The sequence below is a fragment of the Rutilus rutilus genome, assembly GCF_951802725.1.
Source record: "Rutilus rutilus genome assembly, chromosome: 4".
NCBI lineage: Eukaryota > Metazoa > Chordata > Actinopteri > Cypriniformes > Leuciscidae > Rutilus > Rutilus rutilus.
The window spans coordinates 3,036,394-3,061,812 of record NC_140212.1 but is presented as its reverse complement, the minus strand read 5'-3'; the positions used below and the strand labels follow the sequence as shown (position 1 = coordinate 3,061,812).

At 38.2% G+C, this 25,419-nt stretch overlaps 1 protein-coding gene across 3 annotated transcripts in view; it reads right to left on the bottom strand.

The window, feature by feature from the left end:
- pde3a (phosphodiesterase 3A, cGMP-inhibited) overlaps positions 1–25,419 on the bottom strand; it is a 91,514-nt gene that overhangs the window by 63,786 nt on the left and 2,309 nt on the right. The window lies entirely within an intron of this gene.

Below are 25,419 nucleotides of genomic sequence, written 5' to 3'. Positions count from 1 at the left end.
CGCATTAGTCTAATAAGAACCAGACAAGACACAGACTACACCTCCCCAAAATGCCAACCCACAGCCAAGCACATTTGAATGGATCGTTCTGCTCGGAAAAGTTGTTTCAGGGCAGCCAAGTCTGCATTTTTCACAACGTTTACCTCGATTTACCTTGATTTAACTGTTTACAGTATCAGTGAATCATAATGAGAAGCTTTTTTAGAACAACAGCATGTAGATTACACAAGCCTCAATCCAAAATAAATTCAGCATCGCTCACTGTCGTTACGGATCTCTCTCGTGGGACTGAGAGATGGCACCAAAATAGCCCATAAACGATGCACAAATTAAACTCGCAAGCGTCGCTACTGTGATCAAGGGGGAAATGTTATGTCTCATCTGTCTTTGAGGCCATTCTGAGCCTTTCCAATAAGGTGATGTGCTGTTTTTTCCACTGGTTTGAGCAGGGGTGACATCAGCGAGGGTAAGCGAGGGGTTCTGGACGGGCTGTGATTGGGTTAGCGACTCTAATGGCCGAGTCTGTAGAGGGACTGCATTAACCTCACAGCCACACTACTGATTACATTCATAATACTAATGAGAACGTGTCTGGTGTCCCAAATCAGAGTAATAGAGCCTAACAGAAACCTGAGAAAACACACACACTCACACAAACCTTCTGCTCTCCATCTGTAATATGATCCAGTTGGTATGGCTGAGAACAATATCTCTGAAACTCTCTGAATATTCAGTACATGCCACATTTGGTTGGTTGAGCCACAACTGACTTTCTACAGTGTTGTAAGTTGTACATAAAACAGATTGTTGAAGTATGTTTTACCTTCAAAATTTCACATTCAATTCAATGTGTCACTTGCCGTTTCTTGTTAATTATGTGTAAAATGTACTTTTTTTTTTTTTTTTTCAGTGTAGGTTTTGTATTGTCAGAGCATGATTCTGGAGAAATTGAGAATTATATATATGTGTTTTTTTTTTTTTTATTCTGCACAGACAACTAAACAAAATAACGTCATTGGCTAGAGGTTCTGACAAAATGTTCATTGCTGTAATTTGCTGTTAATTTGAATTATTTAAAGAAAGTTTGGGTGAATGATTCAACGACTCACTCAAAGAATTCACTTGTTTCATCACTGGATGAATCAGCGTTTTTGAACGAATCTCTTCAATGAATGATTCAATGACAAATAAATTTTTAAGTCACTTGTCGCCACCTACTGGCGTAACGGTGTAATTAATAAACAAATTTTTTAAAAGCATCAAGTTACTTTCAAATGGTGATTTAGGCCCCGTTTACACGTACATGGTTATTTTGAAAAACGGAGACATTTCCCTTCGGTTGTGCCCATTGTTTACACGCAAACGGAGAATTCGCCTCTGAAAACGATTCTTTCTAAAAACTCCGGCCAGAGTGGAGATTTTGGAAAACTCTGTTTGCACGTTTGCATGTAAACGGAGAAAAACTAAGTTTTAGGCAGTCGACGTCACAGTATGCGACAGAACTTGCACTGCGTCAAAGGTGCGACCTATATTTTCGGGATTCTGATTGGCTAACATGGGCTTGAGCTTCTCGTTACACTGCCACCTACAGGTTTGGCATGCTCTTGACGGCATATACACGGGTTTGTGTAAACAAACACTTTTCTGAAAACGGAGAGGGTGAAATGTCCGTTTATGAAAATAACCGGCCACGTGTAAACGTAGCCTTACTCTGTTTTGATCGCTACCGTATACATCATTGTTTATATCTGAACTATAAACGTTTATCCAGTATCTCTGTGATAATTTGAATGATTGTAACACAGATATAATGATACTGTGTGGTTGAAAAGACTGTTTTTGAAGCTGTTTCAAACCTATACATGACAAGTGCTCTCTCCGCCAACGCAGATCTGAACGTTCGCTGTGATCGTACTTATCAAACGTAAGATCGCATAGGTGTTTGAATTGAGATCAAGATCTTTTAACAATTAATCAGCTCTATTGTTTCGTTTTAGTTGAGTTTAGCATTATAAAATCTCCCAGCTAAGGCATTTTTAAAAGATTTAGTATTACACAAGGTTAAACAGTAATAAATGTTAAAGATACCAGGATGAATTCTTCTCAGAAAATCAATAATTTACTTTAAAAGATGACAATGCTCCAGACAACACAAATGACATGCAGCAAGAACAGCGACTTTTAAAAAGCATATATGACACAACAAACTCTCTTTTCCTAGAATCGCTGAGCACTCGGGACACAGGCTTTCGTCTGTCGCAGTTCTCTGAAACCTGGATAAGAGTTTTCCAGAAACTGGGAGCATCTTACTGAACCTGATGTGTAATGAGTCAGAGAAAGCATGGTGTTCAATGGTGCCATGCATGACTGAACAGACACCATCCATACTATCCACAGACCAAGGTCCATTTGCAGGTGTCGGTGATGCTGAATACGGGAAAATGTCCCTCTTTCAACTGTCCAGGAAGACAATCACGTCAATGATGCTTCGGCAATGTTTATACAACTGCTGCTTATGGACCAACACTTAGGCTATACTCAGAACACTTGACTGGGGTTTGGTCTTTATAAGAAAGAAGTGAATCTTTATGCCTTGTGCTAAAATACAAAAAAAAAAAAAAAAAAAAGATATTTAGCACAATACTATTTGACTTCACCTTCCATTTCTAATTAGCAGTATGCTTTTTAGCATACTACTATTTGCATGATGTCAAATAATGCATTGCATTGTGGGAGCCAGTATGAAAGCTGTATGCGGTGCGCTCTGGTTCTATACAACACACTTTGGCAAATGGCAAAAATATATTTTAATATATTTAAACTATTAATGTTATAATTATCTTTCATCATCATAAATAACATTAATATTAATGATAATAATACATTAAATGATACATTTTAACATATGTAATAATAATAATAACAATACATTTAATATAAAAATATTTTAATATATTACTTTTATAATTATCTTTCATTATCTCAATAATAATTATATAATAATTTAATGACCCATTATACTATATGTAATAATAATAATAATAAAATTACAGTTCATATTAAATATATTGTTTAATATATTTAAACTAGTATGGTTATAATCATCTTTCATTACCACAATAATAACAATAATAATAATACATTTAATTAGACATTTTAATATATCTAATAATAATAATAATAATAATAATGCATTTAATATGAAAAAATATTTTAATATATTTGAATTATTACTGTTATAATTATCTTTCAATACCTTAATAATACTAATAATAATAATAATACATTTTAATATATCTAATAATAATAATAATAATAATACATTTAATATAAAAAAGATTTAAATATATTTAAATGATTACTGTTACTATTATCTTTCATTGCATCAATAATAATAATAATAATAATAATAATAATAAAATGTTAGTTTAGAGCTTTATTAACCCCTTTGGTGCTGAACATAAATAGACAAAACTCACACTTAAAAAATCAATCAATCAAAGATCAAGACAAGATACTACTGTCTTTCAAACATAGTATGACATTCTGAAACGAACTATTCCTTCAACCGTAACCTTAGAGCAGACATCCTAATCCCAGATAAGAAGGTAATGGGGGAAATAAAATAAAAGAGTATTGCTTGAGTCAGCATCATTCAGTGTGTAAGGGGACCTTGAAAGTACAGGAGCGCATCTTTGTGTGTGTATAGACTTTTGGCAGTTTGCTGTAACCATGGCGACGAGAGTGACGGGTGATGAGTGGAGGCACACTGAGGTGTGAACTGATGCTGAGGGAGGAACTCGTCTACAAGCACAACATCCTCTCAGGCGCCTGACTCAGCATGAACACAGATGGGACGACTGCATGGGGAAACTACTTCAGAAACCACCTAGCAACCATCCATCCTCACCCTTGGCAACACACTAAAAATCACTCAGAACATGCGAACAACTGCACAGCAAGCACCCAAAATGGTGCGTTTTGCAGGGGTAAGCATCACTCTGTCTGCTTAAATCCAGATCACTTTTTATATTAAAAGTTTTTAATAATGCATGTACAGCGGGAACACTTTCACTGATGTGATTACAAAATAGCTGATGTCCAGCATTTTTTTCCCCCCCAACCAAATTCTTCAGGGGACGCACAATAGGGAAGAGTTAAACCAGAGTTCATATGGTGAAAGAATTACGTTTCTAATTATTGTTCAGCGGGAGATGATCATTGAACACAAATGGATATTTACCCTGATTAGTTGCTACATTTTTGACTTTGTAAGCACTTTCTATAATAAAATAATTATGATTATGACCATTCTGATTATCTATGCATCATGTAAACACGATAAAGCTAAACAAAACACCACAAATTATAATAAAAAGGCTTTGGCTAAATAAAAAGAGGAAGAAAGGCCTATCCTCCATCCCCAGACTTAACGTCTTTGTTATTTTTTCCTAAACCTCAGTCTAAATTCTGTTCATTTTTTCCCCTCATAAGTGTCGTTTTCCCGGAGCACAATTCCACACGAGCAGGAATCGCTCTTGAGCGCCCGAGGCTGACCGCTCTCTGTCCTAACACCACACAGAGGAGCGTGCCAGCGCACGCCAAAGACCTCAAACAAACGGAAGCGTTAAGTGCCTAACGAAGACGCACCACTTTTCTGGCTCATATCTGCCATGAGACAAGAGATAATTGGGGAAACTGGGACAGGGTGGATCTTTCAATCACTTTCTCAAGCTTTTAGATCTCAAGACCTTTTGAGCGAGATTAGAAGCAGGCTGTTCCTGATTTATCGCAGCGCTGCGACTCAGTAATTTAGTTTTAAATCTCAGCCAAAAATAAAAGTTGTCATCATTTACTCGCCCCTCTTGATGTTCTGCAGCTGCAGACTTGTCTTTTCCATTAGAAACCAAAAGAATTGTGATGCAGGTTGTTGACCTCTAAAATGACCATCGTAACACTTGTTTGACTTGTGCGCTGTACTGCAAAACAAACGATAGCTTTGTGTGACAAATAGATGGAAATGTAAGTTATTATTCACTAAAACAATCATTTGAGTATTGCATGGCATGCAACCAAGTGCAAACCAACTAGCTGATGAATAATAAAAACATTGAGAGCCAATCAGAATCCTGCTTTTTTAAAGCGACGTGTCCTTATAATAAACAAACATTATCGTCCGTTAGTGTGGATGCTAATATACAGTAGTTATCATTACGGTTATCGTTATAGTTAAGGTTATTGGTGTGAACAGGCCAATGAGATCAAAATGGACAATTCCTACTTTATGGAATATTACAGTATTTATCATAAATTATTTATCTGTGCACATCGTCATGTGCCTCGTAGTTTAAAAAAAAAATCTAAATAACTTCAAAATAGCTCATCTCTTCTCTGATGACGAGGGCGGGGCTCAACCTGTCACTCACATGAGATCAGCCAATAGCAAACCACAACCATCCAATCAATTCCCCACAGACAAATCAAGCCCCGCCCACATTTGTTCTTGTTCCAGATGCGGTTTCACTTGGATATACGGCACAATAGATAAGAAAAGACTGTTGCAACATCTGTTTCATGCTGACTTTAAGACTTTGAATACAGTATATACTACTTTTACAAGATTGTCAGTCTGAGTTCCACACTCACTTTCATCACACAGCTTTTCTAGTTCAGCAGCCAGAACAAAGACAGTCACATTGAGGGTGAGTAAATGATAACAGAATGTTAATTTTTGAGTGAATCTATCCTAGGTCGGAGTGATGAGCCGAAGCCAGGATAGCGTGTTTGTTGGCCGGCTGTTCCTGTGGCCTTCTGGACGCGTTCCTCCTGTGTTCCTGCTCTCTCTCTCTCTCTCTTTCTCAGCCAGTTTGCTAAGTGGAGCGTTTCTCCCCGCATTAACGGCACACTGCTGTTAAGTTACACACATGGCTCTCGCTTCCATTAACGTCAGACTGAATCACGTCGTCAGCATCAGAGCTCGTGTACGCGCCGTGTGTTAGCAGATGCGTTCTGCCCTGTGACTGACGTGAGGAGGGTTGCGTGTAGAAAACACACAAAGCTCTGGATCACTGGGGGAAGTTGCTACCTAGACACAGCAACTGCATTTCATGGAATGATATTGATTATTTAACATGCATGTGATGCATCTAAGCGATATAAACTGCAGTCTTGCGGAGAGATATGAATGATTTATAATTCTTCATGAAGAAATATGGAAAAAAAAAACGAACAGTTTTCCACATCTAATCCACAGTTAGATACTTTTATTTACTGTGGTAAGTGCTTTAAACAAATCAAGAGTATACACATTAGGGTTGGACGATATGGGGAATATAATATACAGTGCCAGATTTAATCAGATTTATGATGCATCAAAATAGCAATAAGTAAATGTTCCAAATAAATGCTGTTCTTTTGAACAACTTTCTATTCATCAAAGAATCGTTGAAAAATGCATTATGTTTCAAACAAAACATTAAGAAGCACAACTGTTTTCAACATATATAACACACACACACACACACTTCTTTGTCATTATAGTATGTATTAAATATGATGACATCTAAAGAAGTTAAAATGTTTAAAAAAAAAGGTGACACTTATTTTGGAATATTCAAGCTTTATAAATATTTTAATTCTGATTATTTTCTTGATCACAATACTGGTAAAAAGACATCTTATGTATTATGTAAAACTTCAGACAAAAAAAAAAAAACAATTAGGGCCTTGTTCTTTGTAACTTTGCAGTTTGTTGACATGCACACACAGCTTCATCACACACTACAGGAAAGGTCAAACCCCTTTAAAGTCAGTTCCAGATGATTTTGCAGGGAGTTTCTGATTGATGACGCAAGCGCAGAGATATGATGGTAATGATGAGAGCCAGCTGTGGCTTCTTCTACAGTCCCCAGCATACAACCACTAAACATGTTGGTGTTTCTATCTTACTCCGTATGATCGGATCTCGTTTTGGTGCCACGTCAAGTTTGACGTCAATGTTTTCTTTTGGTCGGGGTAGCCAGATCCCGACCGCAGCTTGGGGTTGCCCCAACAATCGCCATGACATTACAGTGTGTTTTTAGCACAGCTTGCATTCAGTTTTATGTATTCAGAGTCAGACGGAGCAGAACTGTTTGGCACTTCCATGTCGATGGCAGCGAACAAGTCCGACGGATGCTAGAAAGCAGGCATCTTTCCAGGACCCGAGGCCGGCAGGACCACAGACCGCGGGTGGGACGGACCTTATTGAGGTTAATGGAGGTCTGTGTTGTTTTGGGCCGGAGCGTTACAGTACACTTCCTTGATTGCAGCTTCTGTGCGGCTCTCGTGGGAAAAGCAAACCTGCAGCGTGATCCACGTGAGGCTTGTTCTGAGCGACTGGCGCTCTTGTAGCCATCACTCTGACAATGTACACACATCTGTACTCCGCATGTGCTTTCACAGGAGGAAAAAACGGGGTTTGTAACGCTGAATTATGTTCACAAGGGGTCACATTTTTGGCCCCGGTTTGAACATGAGTACTCACTCTAAGACAATCATATAAATCCATGTGAATCCGAGAATATCATGTACTCATACTAATTAAAAACAAAAGAAGATCACTTTTTTTCATCCACTTGATTTGCTTGCACAGGTAAATAAATAAAAGAAAGCAAACAGAAAACAAAACGTTTCCATGCAAATGCCATGTCTCGGGACTTGCCATCACACACACTAAGACGAGGGGATTTGAGAGACGAAATCCTGTTTTAACCTACTTCCCCCAAATCACATTTCACAATACGAAGGAATTCAAATATCAAATATGCCAAAAGTGCAGCATGCACATTGTCTGCAAATGAGGTAAGCTGCTTTTAAAGGGGACCTATGATGCTCTTTTACAAAGTCTTGATTTTGTTTTTGGGCAAGAAAACATTCATGCTTGAATGTGGATTATTTTCCTCATATTCTCCATTGTTTTGCAGCTCCTCTCTTCCCAGTCTGTCAGTAACGCTCTGTTTAGTTCCTGTCTCTATGAAGCCCCTCCTTCTGAAAAGCACACTGTGCTCTGATTGGTCGGCTGGAGCGGTGTGTTGTGATTGGTCAGTGTTTGGGAAATGTCCGGCCCCTTACCATAACCGCCAGTTTCAACACACTTCTAACTAACTCAACCAGGCCCCGCCCCTTTATTCTGCGTATTAATTATTTAAATGAGGAATATTGTGACGTGTTCGTTCCCGGAAGAAACTCAAGACTTGTATTTAGTGTTTTTTGCTTCTTTTACCCTTACAGTGTTCAGGGTACGGTTGCACCAGCTGTTCGTAAGTTCTTACATATATTGCAACGTAAAGCCCACACTAAATACAACCTAATTTGTAACTAACACTGTACTTTATTTGTTCTCAAGGCAGAACTTAGCTAGTATGTCATAAGGTCTCCATAAAGTAATGCGTAGTCACATAATATGAAGTTTACCCTCAATGATCCAATAGCAGCCTTTAAATATGTCAGTTGAAACATGTGTTGAAAAGCAGTTTAACCTGCTAAGATTGATTCTAACTTATTTTGCAGCACTTATTTTATGGTAAGAAAATATGCTTTCAATGAAATACGATAATTAATCATGAAATAACATAATACGGAAATTAGTATTTTTATATGTAAATAACATTTCAGAAAATGTATTTGAAATTAATAGCAATAAAAAACACTGATAAAAAACATAAGAAATGACACTGGGTTCGTGTTAAAGAGCCGCTAACAAAGTAATCTGGTTACACTTTATTTTGATAGTCTACTTTTGTTGGTTAGTAGACATTCTACTAACTATAAGTAACTTTGTAACAACATGTCAACTGACTCTTAGGGCCCTATTTTAACGACCTGAAACGCAAGTATCAAATGCGAAATGCAAGTAACTTTGTGGGCGGGTCTTGGACGCTGTTGCTATTATACCGGCGGGATAAATGACTCTTGCGCCCGACGCAAATCTAAAATGGGTTGGTCTGAAGTAGCTTCATTACTCATAGGTGTGGTTTGGGCGTAACGTGAAATAAACCAATCAGAGCGTCATCTCACATTCCCTTTAAGAGCAGGCGTGCTTGTGCCATGGCGGATTGCTATTATAACGGTGGATTTGCAGGAGCCGTTCACAGCCGAGGAGACCCACGTTCTCGTCAGGGCCGTAAAACACAGAGAAGTGACATTGTATGGGGATGGAGAAACCCACCCAAATTAGCTTCGGTTAAACAGGCGTAAAATAATTTGGGTAAATGTGTAAGCTAGATTTATGCCTATTTTTTCACATCTTCATGGACACAACAATGATTTCCTTCATGTGTTAATATTTGTAATAATGTATGGTTTTCTAATAATGAGAACTGCTGCGTCTGTGTGTAGATGAGATAAGCAAAGTGTGTGTGTGTTGTGCACAAGCTACATTGACTATGGCCAAGCATGCGCCCTTAAAATAGCATATGAATAACATGCGCAACGCACCACTGACTTTAGACTAGGTTTTTCCTGGTCTGTGGCGGGAATTGTTTTCTGAAACTGCAAAATAGCACCAGGGAACGTTTGCGCCAGAACACGCCTCCTCTTTTCGCTGAACCGCCCCCGGGAGCGCAAGTTCATTCCCTAATTTACCGACGTGCGTCTGTGGAGGGGAAAGTCCGCTGTGCGCGGGTGCAAAATAGGAATGATACATGCGTCGGTGTACAAAGTCAATTGCGCTGGGTGCAAGATAGGGCCCTCAGAGTATTAGTAGACGGTTAGGTGTTCGGGTTAGTAGAATAAATTGACCTGTACTTGCAAAGTTACTTATAGTCAGTGGAACATCAGTTGAAGAGCATCAAAATAAAGAGGCAGATTTCAGCAGACGGTCTGCTAATACTCTAATGACTGCTAGTTGACATGTAGTTGCAAAGTTATTTATAGTTAGTAGAATGTCTAAAGTGGACCATTGAAATAAGGCGTTACCAGTAATTTACTCATATAATCTCGCTCTTAGAATGTGAAGTGCAAATGTCACAAGAATCGCATTTTGTCAGGCGAAAGAAGAGCTTATCGATGTAATTCAAATCAGTCAGCTGTTTTATTCCAGCCATTATTCCTGGTCAGAGGCTTCTGTAAATATTTAGTTTTTACGAAGAGTTGCATGTCAACTAAGTTTATTGGTGCAACCATTTGTTTTGTTTTTTTGTTTTGCATACTGTAAGCTGTAACTTGGTGCCCATTTACGTCACAACTGATGAGTTGTAACTTGTGCACAGTTGTTATGGAAAATGAATCTGAACTGTTGGGCTTTTTTTTTTAAGGAGCAGTGATTTTATGTTGATTTTTTCAATACATGTTATTCCAGTGTATAGTTTTTTTTTGTTTTTTTTACATTAAAATGCATCACATGTGATGCAAATGGCATTTCATAAAAATAAAAATAAAAAAAACACAGGGAAAATGGGTGTCAGCAAGAACAACACACAAGCCACAAGAGTTAATTTCCTAGAACGAAGGGGAATTGTTTCTAAGTAAAATACGCACCCAATGCCTTCCTTACCACAACAACCTAATCCAATAAGGGACTTTGTGGTGGATGAGAGAGAAAGAGAGCGAGTGCTTAGTGCTGAATGGACAGTCCAGAGAGTGAATGGGGATATCATGCCCAGCGGCCCATTCTGACATTAACACAGGCCCTTATGTACCCTGAGAGCCCGACTAATGATACCATCCCAGCACTGCCAAACAGAACCACTGGGGCTCTCAAGAGGTGTGTGTGTGTGTGTGTGTGTGTGCGTCGCTTTAATGGCTCCAACCAGCGTCATACACTTACTGCACCCTCTCATCTGTGACACAGATGAGCACTTCCAGAGAAATCCATTTCCCAATGTATGCGTTTATACACAATTACTCTATTAGAGAGAAAGGGATAAAACAAACATTACAAGAAAGTACAAAGAAAGAAAGAAAGAAAGAACGCTACTATGCAACCATGTTCAGAATGGAATATCGCATACTGAATGCTTTTTTTCTGTTTACTATTTATTATTCTTTTTAACTGCAATCAATTCATACTTAATATTAATTGATTAATTACAGTGCAGTGCCATTAAAAAAGGATTTTGTATTTTTAACTATATTTTGTTTACCACTTGTGTGTGAAACACTATGCCATATGTAATGTTCCCGCATTTGGACAACTTAATTCCGTGACTTTTTCACGACCTTTCCAGATGTTTGTGGTTACTGGATAAGGATTCTTAACAGATCATTTTGATTCAGAGTGATTTGCTAACTACTTGGAAAGAGTCTCGAAATTCAGCTCCATGGCTTGTGATAAACTGCATGAATGGCGCAAAATCAACATTTAGCCAATGACGTTAAACTGCAAAAAATAATGTTCTTACTCAGCATTTTGGCATGTTTTTAAGTACAAATATCTAAACATTCTCAAATGTGACCCTGGACCACAAAACCAGTCTTAAGGGTCTTTTTTTATTTATTGAGATTTATACATAATTTGGTCGAGATACAACTATTTGAACATCTGGAATCTGAGGGTTCAAAAAAATCTAAACATTGAGAAAATCGCCTTTAAAGTTGTGCATTTATGTTCACGATTGTGCTGCATTCACTCACAAAAATAAGTGTTTTATATATTTACAGTAGGAAATGTACAAAATATCTTCATGGAACATGATCTTTACTTAATATCCTAATGATTTTTGGCATAAAAGAAAAATCGATAATTTTGACCCATATAATGTATTGTTGGCTATTGCCACAAATATACCCGTGCGACATGTGACTGGTTTTGTGGTCCAGGGTCACAAATTAAGATACATGTGCTTATGAACCAATGGCATTAGATATTAAGTCTTGCTTTCTGCAAAATGTATCAAAATTAAAGGTAATGCATGTAAATCTATCTAACTTGTTTTCCCTTTGAATTGGGTTTATTTTTCTGACCTCATTTTTTCTAGTTTTAAGCATAAACTCTATTTTACACAGAAAACAAGACTTAATATTTTACATCAGTTTGCATCTCAAATAATCTTGATTTAAGAATTTTTGCAGTGTGAAGACAACAGCGTTACTAAAAACAGAAAAGTTCATGACTTTATAGAAGTGTCTGCATGCTTAACTCAGCAAATTAAACTAGGAAATGAATATCAAAATAAAATAAATGGAAAGGAATAAAAGGAAATCAATGCTGGTTGACATTACTTTCAGACCACAGTCACATGGAAATGAAAGGTCAAGTTGAGCACACTGATCTTTTATATAAAGCACATTTTAGTAAATAAAGCAGGTCACAGAGAAAATGCAATGCATAAAGAAACTGAATATAGTATACACACTTTAAAGTGCACAAAGAGCTATTCTGAACGTAGCCTATAACAGCCACATATGCTCTTCACACACACCAGAGACGAATCCATTAGCCCTTGTGATCAGGGACAATGCTTGCACAGAGTCTCGTGACAGCCATTAGCGGCGGGCCGGAGAGCGAGAACACCTGGAAACATCTGTTCATCAACAGCCCAAACCCTGAGAGAAGCTCTCCAGCTCAGCCCGCAAACCAGCGCCAACAGGCTCTGCTCTGTTTATTTGACAAAGCCGTCTGCCGCACGGCCTGCCTGGTTTGTTTGAAATGTCAGATGTGCTGCTTCACAGGTTGGGGTCGAGAGACAGCCGGGTTTAAACCTCCGAGGACGAGACGGAGAGTGACTGACGGTGAGACTAGTATCATGTGAAAATGAAGCCGGCGGATTTGAGGAATCATTCATGTTTGGGGCACAAGCAGATACACGTCAAAGTTGAATAATTCGTTTTAGGGGTTTATTCAAATCACAAACCAAAAGTTTAAGCACTATTAATAGTGATGCTTGACTTAGATAAATGATGCACGAAGCTTTCGGAATCTTCCTGTCCTTTTGTTTAATTTAATAACCCTAACCAAACATGTCAGTCTCCGAGTAACATGTCATTTATTTAAGCCACGAAATAAACTTCCCCAAAAAATCGAACATAGCTCATCCCTCACGCGTGTTATCAAGTCTGTCAAAAACTAAGGCTGGCTGTCGGTAGGAATATTAGACCTAAAAACATCGACGTAACACACTCACGGGCATCAGTCACTTCACTGAATGCTTGCCGGCAAAGAAATGAATAATAATTACCTCACAGTCCATCTGTTTTCACCAATATCCAATATCACGACATTGATGTCTGTCAGAAAATAACCCGCATGATACATGGCGGTGATTACGAGAAGCAGAGGTCCAGCGAGTTTAGCATTCCCTGAAAAACTTCAACATGCTGTCTGTCAGAGACGATAACGTACATAATACATAACGCAAGTGAGTATAAATTTGTTCTTCACTCGCTGAAACTGAATCGAAATAATCAGGGAACTCAGTGAAATACGTCACACTGCATGCTAAAGGTTAGTGAACATCGTTCAACGCGTTGGTTTTGACGGACATTTTTTATGCACTAACCACACATTCTGATTCTGACATTCCTGATTGTAATATTTTCAATAATTTTCCATTCTTGACTGATCTTTTTTCATAATTTTGGCAATAGATGAAATTCAGAAAAAACAGAAAATGAAATTGTCTTGAGACGAGTCCCTGTGGTCGTCCAATCTGACTCTCATATGCTGATGTAATATATGTTATAAACTTGACAGGTGATTTTAATGAAATTTAAATTCAATCATTTTTGAAAGAAGTCTCTTATGATCACAAAGGCTTCCATGCTTGATCAAAAACACAGTAAAACATTAATATTGTGAAAAAAGATAACAATTTAAAATAACTGTTTTCTATGTAAATATATTTAAAAATGTTTTTTCCAGGATTTTTTGATGAATAGAAAGTAAAAAAAAAACATTTATTTGAAATAGAAATTTTTGTAACATTCTAATTAGGCCCGGTTTCACAGACAGGGCTTAGACTAAGCCAGGATTAGGCCTTAGTTCAATAAGGACTTTTAAGTAACTTTTATAAAAGTGTCTATGAAATAAAACATTAGTGGTGTGCATCTCGAGACAAAACAATTGCACTGACATATTTTAAGATTTGCCAGTGCTAGTTTCTCTAAGTTGAAACAGCTCAAACATGCAATTTAGTCTGGGACTAGCTTAAGTCTTGTCTGTGAAACCGGGGATAAATGTCTTTACTGTCACTTTTGATCAATTTAATGCATGCTTGCTGAAAATAAATAAATACATGTACTGACCCCAAATGCTAGTGTGTTTGTATAACATCAGTAAACTCATAAGAGGAAAGATAAAATAAAGCTCGTGGTTGTTTTCATTTGGAGATGGGTCGCTGTGACTTTATTAAACAAACTATTAATGTAGCTAGCGATGCATCATTTGATTGTGAATTTCTTTGGATTGAAATGGATCATATATTCATTTGTGCAATGAACTGATAACATTGAGCTCTGAAGATAAAATAAGAGATCTGAAATGTCATTAAAGATGATGAAAAACAATGGCCAGTGTTATATAAATGCACATGATTAAAGCAGGGATTGGGTCAGTGTAGGTCTATCTGGGTGGTTTAATGCAGGACAGACGAGGACAATCTTTCTGTTGGTACGATTGACTTTAGCATTTAGTCAATCGGTCTCACAGAACTGACCCTTATCCGATAGGTCAACCTCCTTCACTGCAGAAGCGTCCCGTTATGTAACGGCGAGACGTAAGTGCAGGACGGCAGATGAGGTCCACGGTGGAGGTGACAGATGTCATCCGAGTGCCAGCCGGGCATCGCCAACGGGGCGCAACTCATCTGGTCTGACTTTAATGTTACATAACGGCAAACTGACGATGTTGTGTACGGTAGAATGAGGAGAATCATGGTGACTAGAGATCAAATCGAACAAATTGATTAAAGGTATGAATTAGTGCTGTTTGCTACACTACCCTTCAAAAGTTTGGGGTTGGTACGATTTTTTTTCATGGTTTTGAAGTAAAAACTTCAATTCAAACCTGTTTTCTGATGAATCTGTTTTAAAATGTCATTTATTCCTGTGATCAAAGCTGAATGTTCAGCATCATTACTCCAGTCTTCAGTGTCACATCATCCTTTCTAACTCTTAAAACATAAAAAAAAAATCACACTTTCTCCAGTCAAACAACAGTATTACTCTCGCTAAAGGTTGTTCATGTGCTTAACTAACATCTAAACCCAAGTATTAAACTTGCACGGTAGTACCAAGACTGTACCAAGCTAAGATCAAGCACAGAACTAGTTCACACTTTTGGCTTTCAGGATCAGGATTTGACATGAGTCACTGAAATGAACATTCCCGTCTCTGTAGGCGTCACACACAAAAGGAACGCAAGGAGGCTCTTGCTGTTAGGGGTCACTTTCGTCAGGTCAAACGCCTGCAGCACACCGTTTCACACTGCTTCAGATCACACAGTGCTTTAGCAAAGCATCTCTCACACACACACATTCTTGTACATCTATCTTTATGAGGACATTCATTGACACGATGCAATCTCTAGCCGCTTACCCTAACCTTACCCATCACAACTAAGTGCCTAACCCGACCCCTGACCCTAAACCGACCCTTTACCTCATTATAACCTTATCCCTAAAACCAAGTCTTGACCCTCAAACAGGCCTTTAAAGGCTCTCAGAAAGTGAGGACCGGCCAAAACGTCCTCACTTTACTCTCTTTGTCCTCACTCCAATGGTCTAAAACTCAAACTGGTCCTCATAAAGATAGTTGTACAAGTACACACACACACACACTCCACATGCATCACTTTAAATTACCCACAAATACCAATTCCAACCTAGGCTCTTTCTGCAAAATGCACTGATATTAGTTTACTTATAAAGTATACTTGAAAATATACTCGAACTTTACTTAAGTATTCTTAATAAAATGAACTTTCACTGAAAGGTTCTTTGGGCAACCAAAAATGAAACCTGTAAATAATACAATCATTCAGTAGACATGCCTACATTTCCATAAGTGAATATGCTCACTGGTTTCACTGTGCATTCGGGAAAATTTCTATGGAGCAACCATTCCTGAACAGGTTTTGTCAATGGGCCAGACATGTCCGATTCTCACTGCTTATTCTGCTAAAAGAAATGCATGAGTGTTTCTTTCAGGTCCTGTACAGATGGATCACATCTGTGAAGGAAGCATGCCCTCTTTCTCTCTTTATCCTACCCTCTTCTCTTGCGTTTTCCTTTTCTCCCTCCCAGTGAGAAGAACAGGAAGAGATGTGGCATAAAAATCCCTATAATTTTTAATCGCCTCCAATGAAATTGTTAAAGCAGCGTGACGGCAAACTAAGCAAACACATAAATGGCTTTATCCATGTGAGTCCACGAAACAATTCTGTGCATATCTGCACACGCACACGCATAAACAAACGCTAAGTGTGCTTAACATTTTAAAGCATGGCACTTATTGAACATAAAAACAACATTGTCTTTGTTTCTGCTATAACGTCTTCAGTGTTTAGTAGATATATCTTTACTATCTGTTAAATGTCAAGCAGAAACAAGCCTTAGGAGAAACGTTAAACAAACAGAATAATTTGTACGATGGTCTTTCGATATATTCCTAAACATCACGTAGTATAAGCAAAACTGGGCTAGCCACAAATAGCTATGAAGCCAAATACAAATACAGTTTAGTTTATAAGCTAAACCTTAAACTTTCTGTGATTCAGATCTGCTGGGCGGACACTAACAGGGTTGCGCTCAAATTACCCGATCAATCTTTTACTAATTAAGATGCACGGATGAATTGTTAATGATAAGATGCATTTTGTAAAGGCAAACAGGGCGAGTTTTCATTTCATGCTGACTTTCGAGTACCTTCCCCATCAGATCAACAGACCTGAGCACAGTGTTTTTACTGGTCAGATCTAGCAGTGGTGGGCATATGCGTTCTCACGGTACCTGTCAACTCCTGACGTAAAGCAGCGGCCGATTCTCACGCGAGCTCTGACGGTAAAACTTTGACTGTGTGGCTTCACGTTATTAGGCCAGTTACACGCTTAACCCGGCTAACAAGCGGCCGAAAACACTTCCAGCTGCAACGGTCACAATTGTGCATGCAATTATCTGATAGGCCAAACACACACACACACACACACACATTGGCAGCTAAGGTGCAAGCTGCAGTAACATGTTAACTAAGCAAGTGTACGTGTTTCTTGGCTGAAGTTAAAATCTTCCAGCTGCCGTTTCATTGTTTCCTCGGAGAAGCTGGTGGTAAACGTAGCGCCGGCTGTTATCAAAGCCTCACAAAAAGCTTTAGCGTCAGGAGTCCCCTCGGGATACGTGAGGGGTTTGCTGTGATAACAGGGAACTCTAGAATTGTGTTTCCCACCCTTACTGATAAAGATATTAGTCACTATTAATGAGGTGGATTTAAGAAGCTTCCCAGAGACTCACAAATATGGACACGGTTATTTCATGTTTAATTATTGTCATAAATTCATGCTACAGGATACCACTGAATTTTTTTTTTAAGCTAATCTTTGCTCAAACAGCATGACTGATTTTTTTATGGAAAGACAACGGAAAATTGCACAAAAAAAAAAATTATTATCATATTTGTGAAACATGAGCAGAATACATTTATGTAAATAGTCTGTAAAACCATTATGAAAATAATTGAGTTAAATTAAATGCGACAATTTCCATAAAAGGAAATTAGGGCTGTTAATTGATTAAAATGAAAGGAATTTAAAGGAATTAATTATAATAATTTATTTATTAACTAAACGGGTCAATTAATTTGAAAAGCCTCATTCTCATATATATTTCAAATAAATTAATATTATACAGTAAATAATTGAAAAAAATATTTAAAAATTATAAATGCAATTTTACATATTATAATAAATTAAATGCATTTAAAATAAATAAATTGCACAAAATTAAATAGACAGCATTAGCTAAAATGAACCCAATTATTGACAATCAGGATGAATTTTTAAGCACTTTATTTATATAAACTCTCCAGGGCAACTATGCTTCCCTAATTCAAATATACTTAGAAAAAGAAAACCGTCCCTCAAAAGCGTAAACCTTAGCGAGAACGAGTGAGAGAGACGGTCTGACAAACAGACAGATGTACAGACGGCGTTTTTGTCAATGACTGGCTCAACTCAGAAACTTCCCCCATCACTACACCATCTGCCATCCATATTTTCGAAACTAAAACATGCCACTGAGTGAGTTAACAAGACAGGCCTTGTCTGAGGCGGGCCGCTCATATGGGAGAGAGAGGGGCGCTGGGTCCCGGCCAGCACAGGTTAAAATAACAAGCGCCCTCTCAGCAGCGGCCGTCCATCGGCTGGGGAGATCAAATATGTGTGACAAACAACACACACCAGCAGAAAACACTAATGAGTGTGCACTCAGCCCAATTCAATTTATATTGACAAATATTTATATGTATTAATATATGCTATGTACATAAGCATAAAACAGAAGTTGAGATGGTATTTTCTTCCTTGTTGTGACATATCCGAGTGAAACGGCTTCTGACTGTAACCAACAAATGTAGGGCTGATGCAAACAAATCACTGAATCATCATTTTGAATCAATTCACTGAAAGACTAGTATTAATAAAAAATATATATATATTTTTAGCCGTCTGGCCATATTCAGTTTATACTACCAAATATTGAGGTATTTTTTTTAAAATGTTTAAAAGAAAACAATTTTTTTTTTTTATCAAATCACTGAATCAAAATTCCGAATTGATTCACTGAAACTGATTCAGCTGATTCACATAAATGTAATGCCATTTTTGCCATGTTTAGACGTCACAACGTTGATTTGATTCCCCTCCTCCGAGGAACCATATTTAACCATGTTAAATAGATTTAAAATATTTAATTAGTTAACCGGATCAGCTAATTAGTATTAAAAAATTGTAGTTTAAATCACTGAATCAAAATTCTGAACTGATTCACTGAAACTGAGACTCTCAGTTTGATTCAGCTGATTCACATAAACGTGATGCAATTTTTGCCATGTTTAGACGTCATAACGATAATTTGATTTTATAATCACCAGCAAAAATAAGGGGAAATATATTCACAGGCTCACAGCACAGTCCTAGTCTGCAGAGAAGTGAAGTGCAACCATCTCTCACTGAGACGACCTCACTTCTGGGCATCTCATACAAGCGCACTTCGTCTCCAAATCTTCAATGCTTTTTAAATTTCCAGAAGCCTTTGAACAGCCTTTATTCTCAAGACGCGCTTTTACAGCAGCTGGAGGTTTCTGCAGTTCACTTTTTGTGACTGACATATGTAGAACAGCTAATGTCATTTGGTTCTCTTTGCTCCGTCAGTTAGCGCACCTGGGTTCAGATAGTCCTCTGTAAGCAAACCTGCTTGTCCGGTTCCTTCTAGGTTGTTTGGAAAGAGTCAAACTGCTAGCATTTTTAAAATGGATGAGGTTTTTGGCAGCCGCCGGCTCAGGCAAGACAGCTGAGGCTACACATTCCAGGCCTGGCACGGTCCGACTGGACGCGAGGCCTCTTACAAGCAAAATACAGCGAGTCGACGTCAAAGATCCCTCTGTCTGCCGCAGCGACGCAGACCAGACCAATTACAGCGAGAGCGAGCGAAGAACCGTAGACTGCAGGAAGGAAAACAACCCTCAGCGTGTCGAGAGCTCTGGTGTAGATTAAAAATCTCTCAGCTACTGCAGGTAAGGGCAGAACCGCGAGGAATGAAGCACGGTCCACTTCAGACAGGAAACCATTACCTTCAGGGCACATCGGCTGCTTTTTTCAGATCTCGTTGAGCTGAGGTTTATTATCAATCCTGGCAGACAGAAAAGTCCCACCTACTAACCTCAAATCTCCACCAGGCTGGGAAAAGGACCTCTTAACAAAAAAAAAAAAAAAAAAAAGGAAGAGAAAAAAAGGCCCATGGCACAGAAACATACTCCAGGTCTCTATGGATCTCCATTTGCGTCATCCCTCAAATAGCTACTCGCACACCCTTTTCTTCTCCTCCAGAAATCTAATACATTATCCTCTCCTCCATCACAAAAGAAACAGAAACATCTTAATTTCTCAGGCCACTAAAAATGCCACTGTTTTTCTAGTTCTGGGGAGGAACAACAAGAGGGGAGGACCTTTCATTTAATCATCTGGAGAAGAGATGTGACAAAAGCGTCAAACTCTTTCTCTTTTTAAGTCACTTTGATTGACCTTTTGTACTTTCTCAAATGCATTCACTGCATATTTTTGCACATTTCCGGGGGTTCTCAGAAGTGGAAGTCGGGGGGGGGGGGGGGGGGGGGCGGGGGGGGGTTCAAGATAATTATTATGTTGGTCAGAAAGATGTCAAATTGTGCCGTCACATCCTTAGCCGTTGAATATGAAACACTAACACAGCAGCATTAACCAGTTTTCTGTCATTCAATTTAATTTACTTAAACTCCCCCTTATCTTACAGGTTCCTAATTTTGTTTAAGAGTCTCCTAGGTTTACGTGCATCCAAGGTCAAAAAACACTTTAATTATCTCGTAATATACATCGCAGCATCCGCTCTTTTCTCACAGCGTCTGAAACGCTTCGATCAAAGATTCAGTCTCTCTAAACCCCGCCTTTCTGAGAGCTTCCTCTCTTCTCATTGGTCGGATGGCCCAGTCTGTTATGATTGGTCTACTCTGCTCTGATTGGTCAGAAGACTCAGTCTGTTGTGACTGGTCTACTCTGCTCTGATTGGTCAGATGGCTCAGTCTGTTATGATTGGTCTACTCTGCTCTGATTGGTCAGAAGACTCAGTCTGTTGTGACTGGTCTACTCTGCTCTGATTGGTCAGATGGCTCAGTCTGTTATGATTGGTCTACTCTGCTCTGATTGGTCAGAAGACCCAGTCTGTTGTGACTGGTTTTCCGCTGAGAGTGTGTCATGGAAACGAAATGCCTATATTACTATATCTGAATTTCAGCTCTAGATCTTCCTCAGCACTTGATACACAGTGATACAAATAGTAACAAGGTATCGGTTTTCCCGTATCAATCCCAGTGCGAGTCCTCATGCTTTAGAAAAGATGCAAAGTACATGATGATGAACATCACAAACCAAACTCAGGCCTCAGCTACAAATATAGTGTTTGAGGGTCAAAGTAGACTTTGTTCGTAGGCAGCCAATGAAGACAACTATGCAGATTTGTTACATTGTTACATAGGTAAGTAACAGGAAGTAAGACAGGAATTACTGATGACTCGTTTCAGCAGTTCAGAAACTCTTCTTTTGGAGACAATAACTTTCATCTGCACTATGCAAACCTTTTACATTCACAAACAGCTTTATTACACACTATATGAAAGGAAATATCTGAAAAAGCATAATAGGGGCATACAGCATTTATGTTTAATGCATTATAAAGGTACACAATGTACGTTTTAATGCATTATATCTCATTTTAACAATACTTAACTGCAAAGTTAAAATGCATTATGATATTTGCAGATTGCTTGTTACATCTGAAATTGGTTGTTTGTCATTGTGTTTTAATGCATTAGACTTTCTAAAAGTATGTTCAATGAAGTATTATAATGTATTATAACTGTGGTTACAATTATTCATGAGAATATACAATGCCTTATAAAGGTGCATTACAAGGCATAATTAATGCATTAAAATACTTTTATATTGCATTCTACATAAAGGCTTTCAGTAAAGTATTTAAAAATTAAATAAAAAAATAGGTAGATGTATGATGTTTATAAGGGTGTGAAAAGGGTATTTTGGACTGATCTCTTCACTATATAATTTTTTTTCCTCACTGAATATTCTGCTTTACTCCAAAATACCATTTTACTGAAGTAAAAAAATGGGTTGCAAATGATTATTTCTTCACCCGACATGCCTAAAGATGACGTGTTGGGCCACTCAAACAAACAGAGCAATGTTTTTGAAGCGCTACAGAGCCAGTGTTTACATTCATTCAGACGTCAACCTACAAATGGAACCTAATGCACACTTTCATAGTCAAGTCTGCCATAAAACACCCCAGACTGTAGTCAACATGCTAGTGAGACATGCGCTGAATCCCTGCTATGACAGATTTAAAAACGGTGAAATTGTGAGAACAAAAATTCTAGGCTAAATCTTTCAATTCACACAGCATGTTTTAGTACGCGTTGAACCTTGATTATACTTATCTGTGCACATTAAACTGGGACAGGTGAAAGTATTTTAACATTAAAAGCATTAAAACACACTTCCCCTTTAAGAGAAGATTTAAATACTCTCTGCTCTGCCCAGAGGCTCGGGCTCACGGCGAACAGCTTTTCCAGGCAGCCCTGGGCTAATCGCAACTCAGTGACCCACTAAAGGCTTCTAAAGACTCCATGCGGTGAGGTGTTTGAGTTGAAACGACTGCTCGTGTCATTAAACGGGGGTTTTCCACGAACACCGTCCTCTGGAGACCTGCGCTTAAAGCAGGAGAATGCAGTGAGGTACGGTTCAGTTTACCACCCAGAAACACTCAAGATGAGACACATTATCTTTTAAATGGGGGTACGGTCATCTAGAGCACTAGTTAACTACAAGTAATCGTTTCAACTGTAAGGACAAAAACGGCAGGTTTCAATGAACACATAAGGTCAGGCAAGTCTATAGAAAGGCCACAACAGAGACAAGTGAGTGAAGAAGGAAGACTAATTCAGCGTTTCAGTCCTTTCTCAGTCCATTTGAAGAGCGTTACGTAACTCGCTTCACACAGCGATGTTCATAACGGGAATGATTTTAAGTCACTGAAAGCGCCCAGGGCATGTGCTCTGCTGAGTGGGATAATGGTCACAGCGACTCTGACATCACTTCCTGTTTACCTCGCTGGGCAGCATGGGTGATACGAGCCGATAACCAACCACTCCAAATTAAACATTTACTGGATGCGAATGAGAGATTGCATAGTACTTTTGGTTCTCAATTGTTGTTTTTTTGGCTGTTCTGTAGCTCAAATAGTAGAATGCTTGCAACACCAAGCTCATGGGTTCGATTTCCAGGGAATAAAAGCTAAAGCTAAATGAATAAATGTGCTTTTTATACAAATTTGACAGTTCTACTAACTATAAGTACCTTTGCAACTACATGTCAACTAGCAGTCATTAGAGTATTAGTAGACTGTCTGCTTAATATCTGCGAACACTTTATTTTGATGCTCTTCAACCGACGTTTTATTGACTACTTTGCAAGTAAATGTCAAATTACACTAACCCTAACAGTCTAGTAATGCTCTAATGAGAGTTAGTTGACATGTAGTTGCACGTAGGAGGTCTAAAGACTATCGAAATCAAGTGTAACCGATTTTTTTTTTTTTTTGAAAGTGACTTATTTTGCATTCTCTTGGGAATCAAACTCACGATGACCTTGGTGCTTTGCGATACATAAACACTTATTAAATGTGAGCTGTTCTGAACTGTCATCATCTAGCTCGGTTATGACTCAGGAGGAGAGGACGCATGTTTCACTGTGTTTGTCCCTTTGGATTTACCAAGAAAACTTCACAAACTGGCATTCGCCTGCAGATGCATTACGAGAATGGGATTTACACAGACACGAGCAGTTGAGAGAAACGAGTTATGTGACAGAAACGTGCAAATTATACATCATCAATACATGATCACGTGCAAACCCTGTACCAGAACCGTTTTCAGACCAACAAAACACGTGGAGCAGACTTTGATCCACACTTAAGCTCTGAAGAGCGACGTCTTCATGTATGCGCTCGAGCTGTTCTGTGTGGCCTATTGAGACACACAGGTTATTGTCGGAGCAGACGTGAGCGGTGCAGGGGTCACACAGTGGTATGTTTACACAGCCAGACCACACAGATAAAACAACTACACATAAACCTTTATACCAACTAATATCACTGCAGACATCACACATGTGCACCAGGTGTGTGTTATACAGAACATGGAAAACACACTCAGGGGTCTGTGTTCTTTTCCCATTTCACACTCAAAGCAAATACGGCAGAAGTATTGCAACGACAATGTATTGATTCGTCACAAATGTTCTTCCTTTTAAGGTTCCCATTGCAAATACATTAATGATGCGGCCGCTAGAGGGTGCAAACTAAATACTCGCAGACCAAAAGCAGCAACTTCTCTGTGAAAACAGTAAACGTCCCAGCAAAGCTAAACTGCTTAGAGACCTTCAAATTAAATTCATAAAAAAAAAATCCATTCATCTCCATTTACATTCACTTCAGGATTTAATGCAAAACGTTAAATGGCAGCTTATCTTACTGCACATTTTCACATGCATGAGCAGTAAACAGGACAAAAAGACGGGCAAGTGTGAATACAATATTTACAGTGAGTTCAAGGAATCACACTGCAGTAATTCTTAAACTTGATTTAACAGTTTAGTTTCAACACCGTGCATAACAAGAGCCAATTATTTAGACTTTGAGATATCTATCAATTTTTTAGCTAAATATTTTGTGCACTTTGCCAATCATATAATCAGTATATATTGGAAAATTTGTTTTATTTAATATAATAAATGTATATGTAATAACTATATATAAATAATGAAACAATATAAATAATTATTTTTTTTTTTTTCTTAAAATACAAAAATGCTTTGATGATCAAAAATGTAAAGAAATAATGTGACTAATGTTCTTTTCTGAATAAATTTACACTTGGCCATATACAATGACGTCCCGTTGACAAGCCAAATCGTCAGTCTTCTGTACTTGTGCGTATATAGCAAAAAAATACCACAAATATGCACAGATGCAAGCATAAACATTCACATCAAATAACCTTCTGCATGCTTTTGCAATTTGGTTGTGCAGAGCACAAAATCTCCCCTGTAGTCCACACGCACGCTAGTTCTGTAATATTTGTGTTCAGGTCAAACATGCTAAAATATAACAGCTGAAGAATCAATAGTGATCAAGAGGTCAAAGTTCACTCCTTTAGCTATGAGCTTTTCCTGTAGGTTCTGCTGAAAACTAATGCATGCTGGAGTGAAAGTGCTCCAAAGTGTCAGGACAAACAAAGAATGCTGGAAAAACACAACCTCCCCCCAAAAAACTCATCTTTATATTTTTATAGATGTTTTATGATCATAATGTGATGATAAGAGGCAACAGCAACAACAGTAAGTGCCTGCAGTTTATTAGCATTACTATTATTAATCGAAATAAACACTAAGGTAAAGTGTGACCTAATATTTCTTTTATAATTATCATGATCAATAGCAACAATAAGATAGTCGTGTTGTTAAAACGACCTCATCATTTCCGATTTCAGAAGTAAGTAATCACATTCAGTCTAAAATTACATTATTCCGGTTATTATTGGTGCTATTGTAGTTGCTGTGATCAATAACAACAATAAGAGCTTTCAATTCATGAGCAGCTACAGTAAATCCGCTGCGCAAGTACT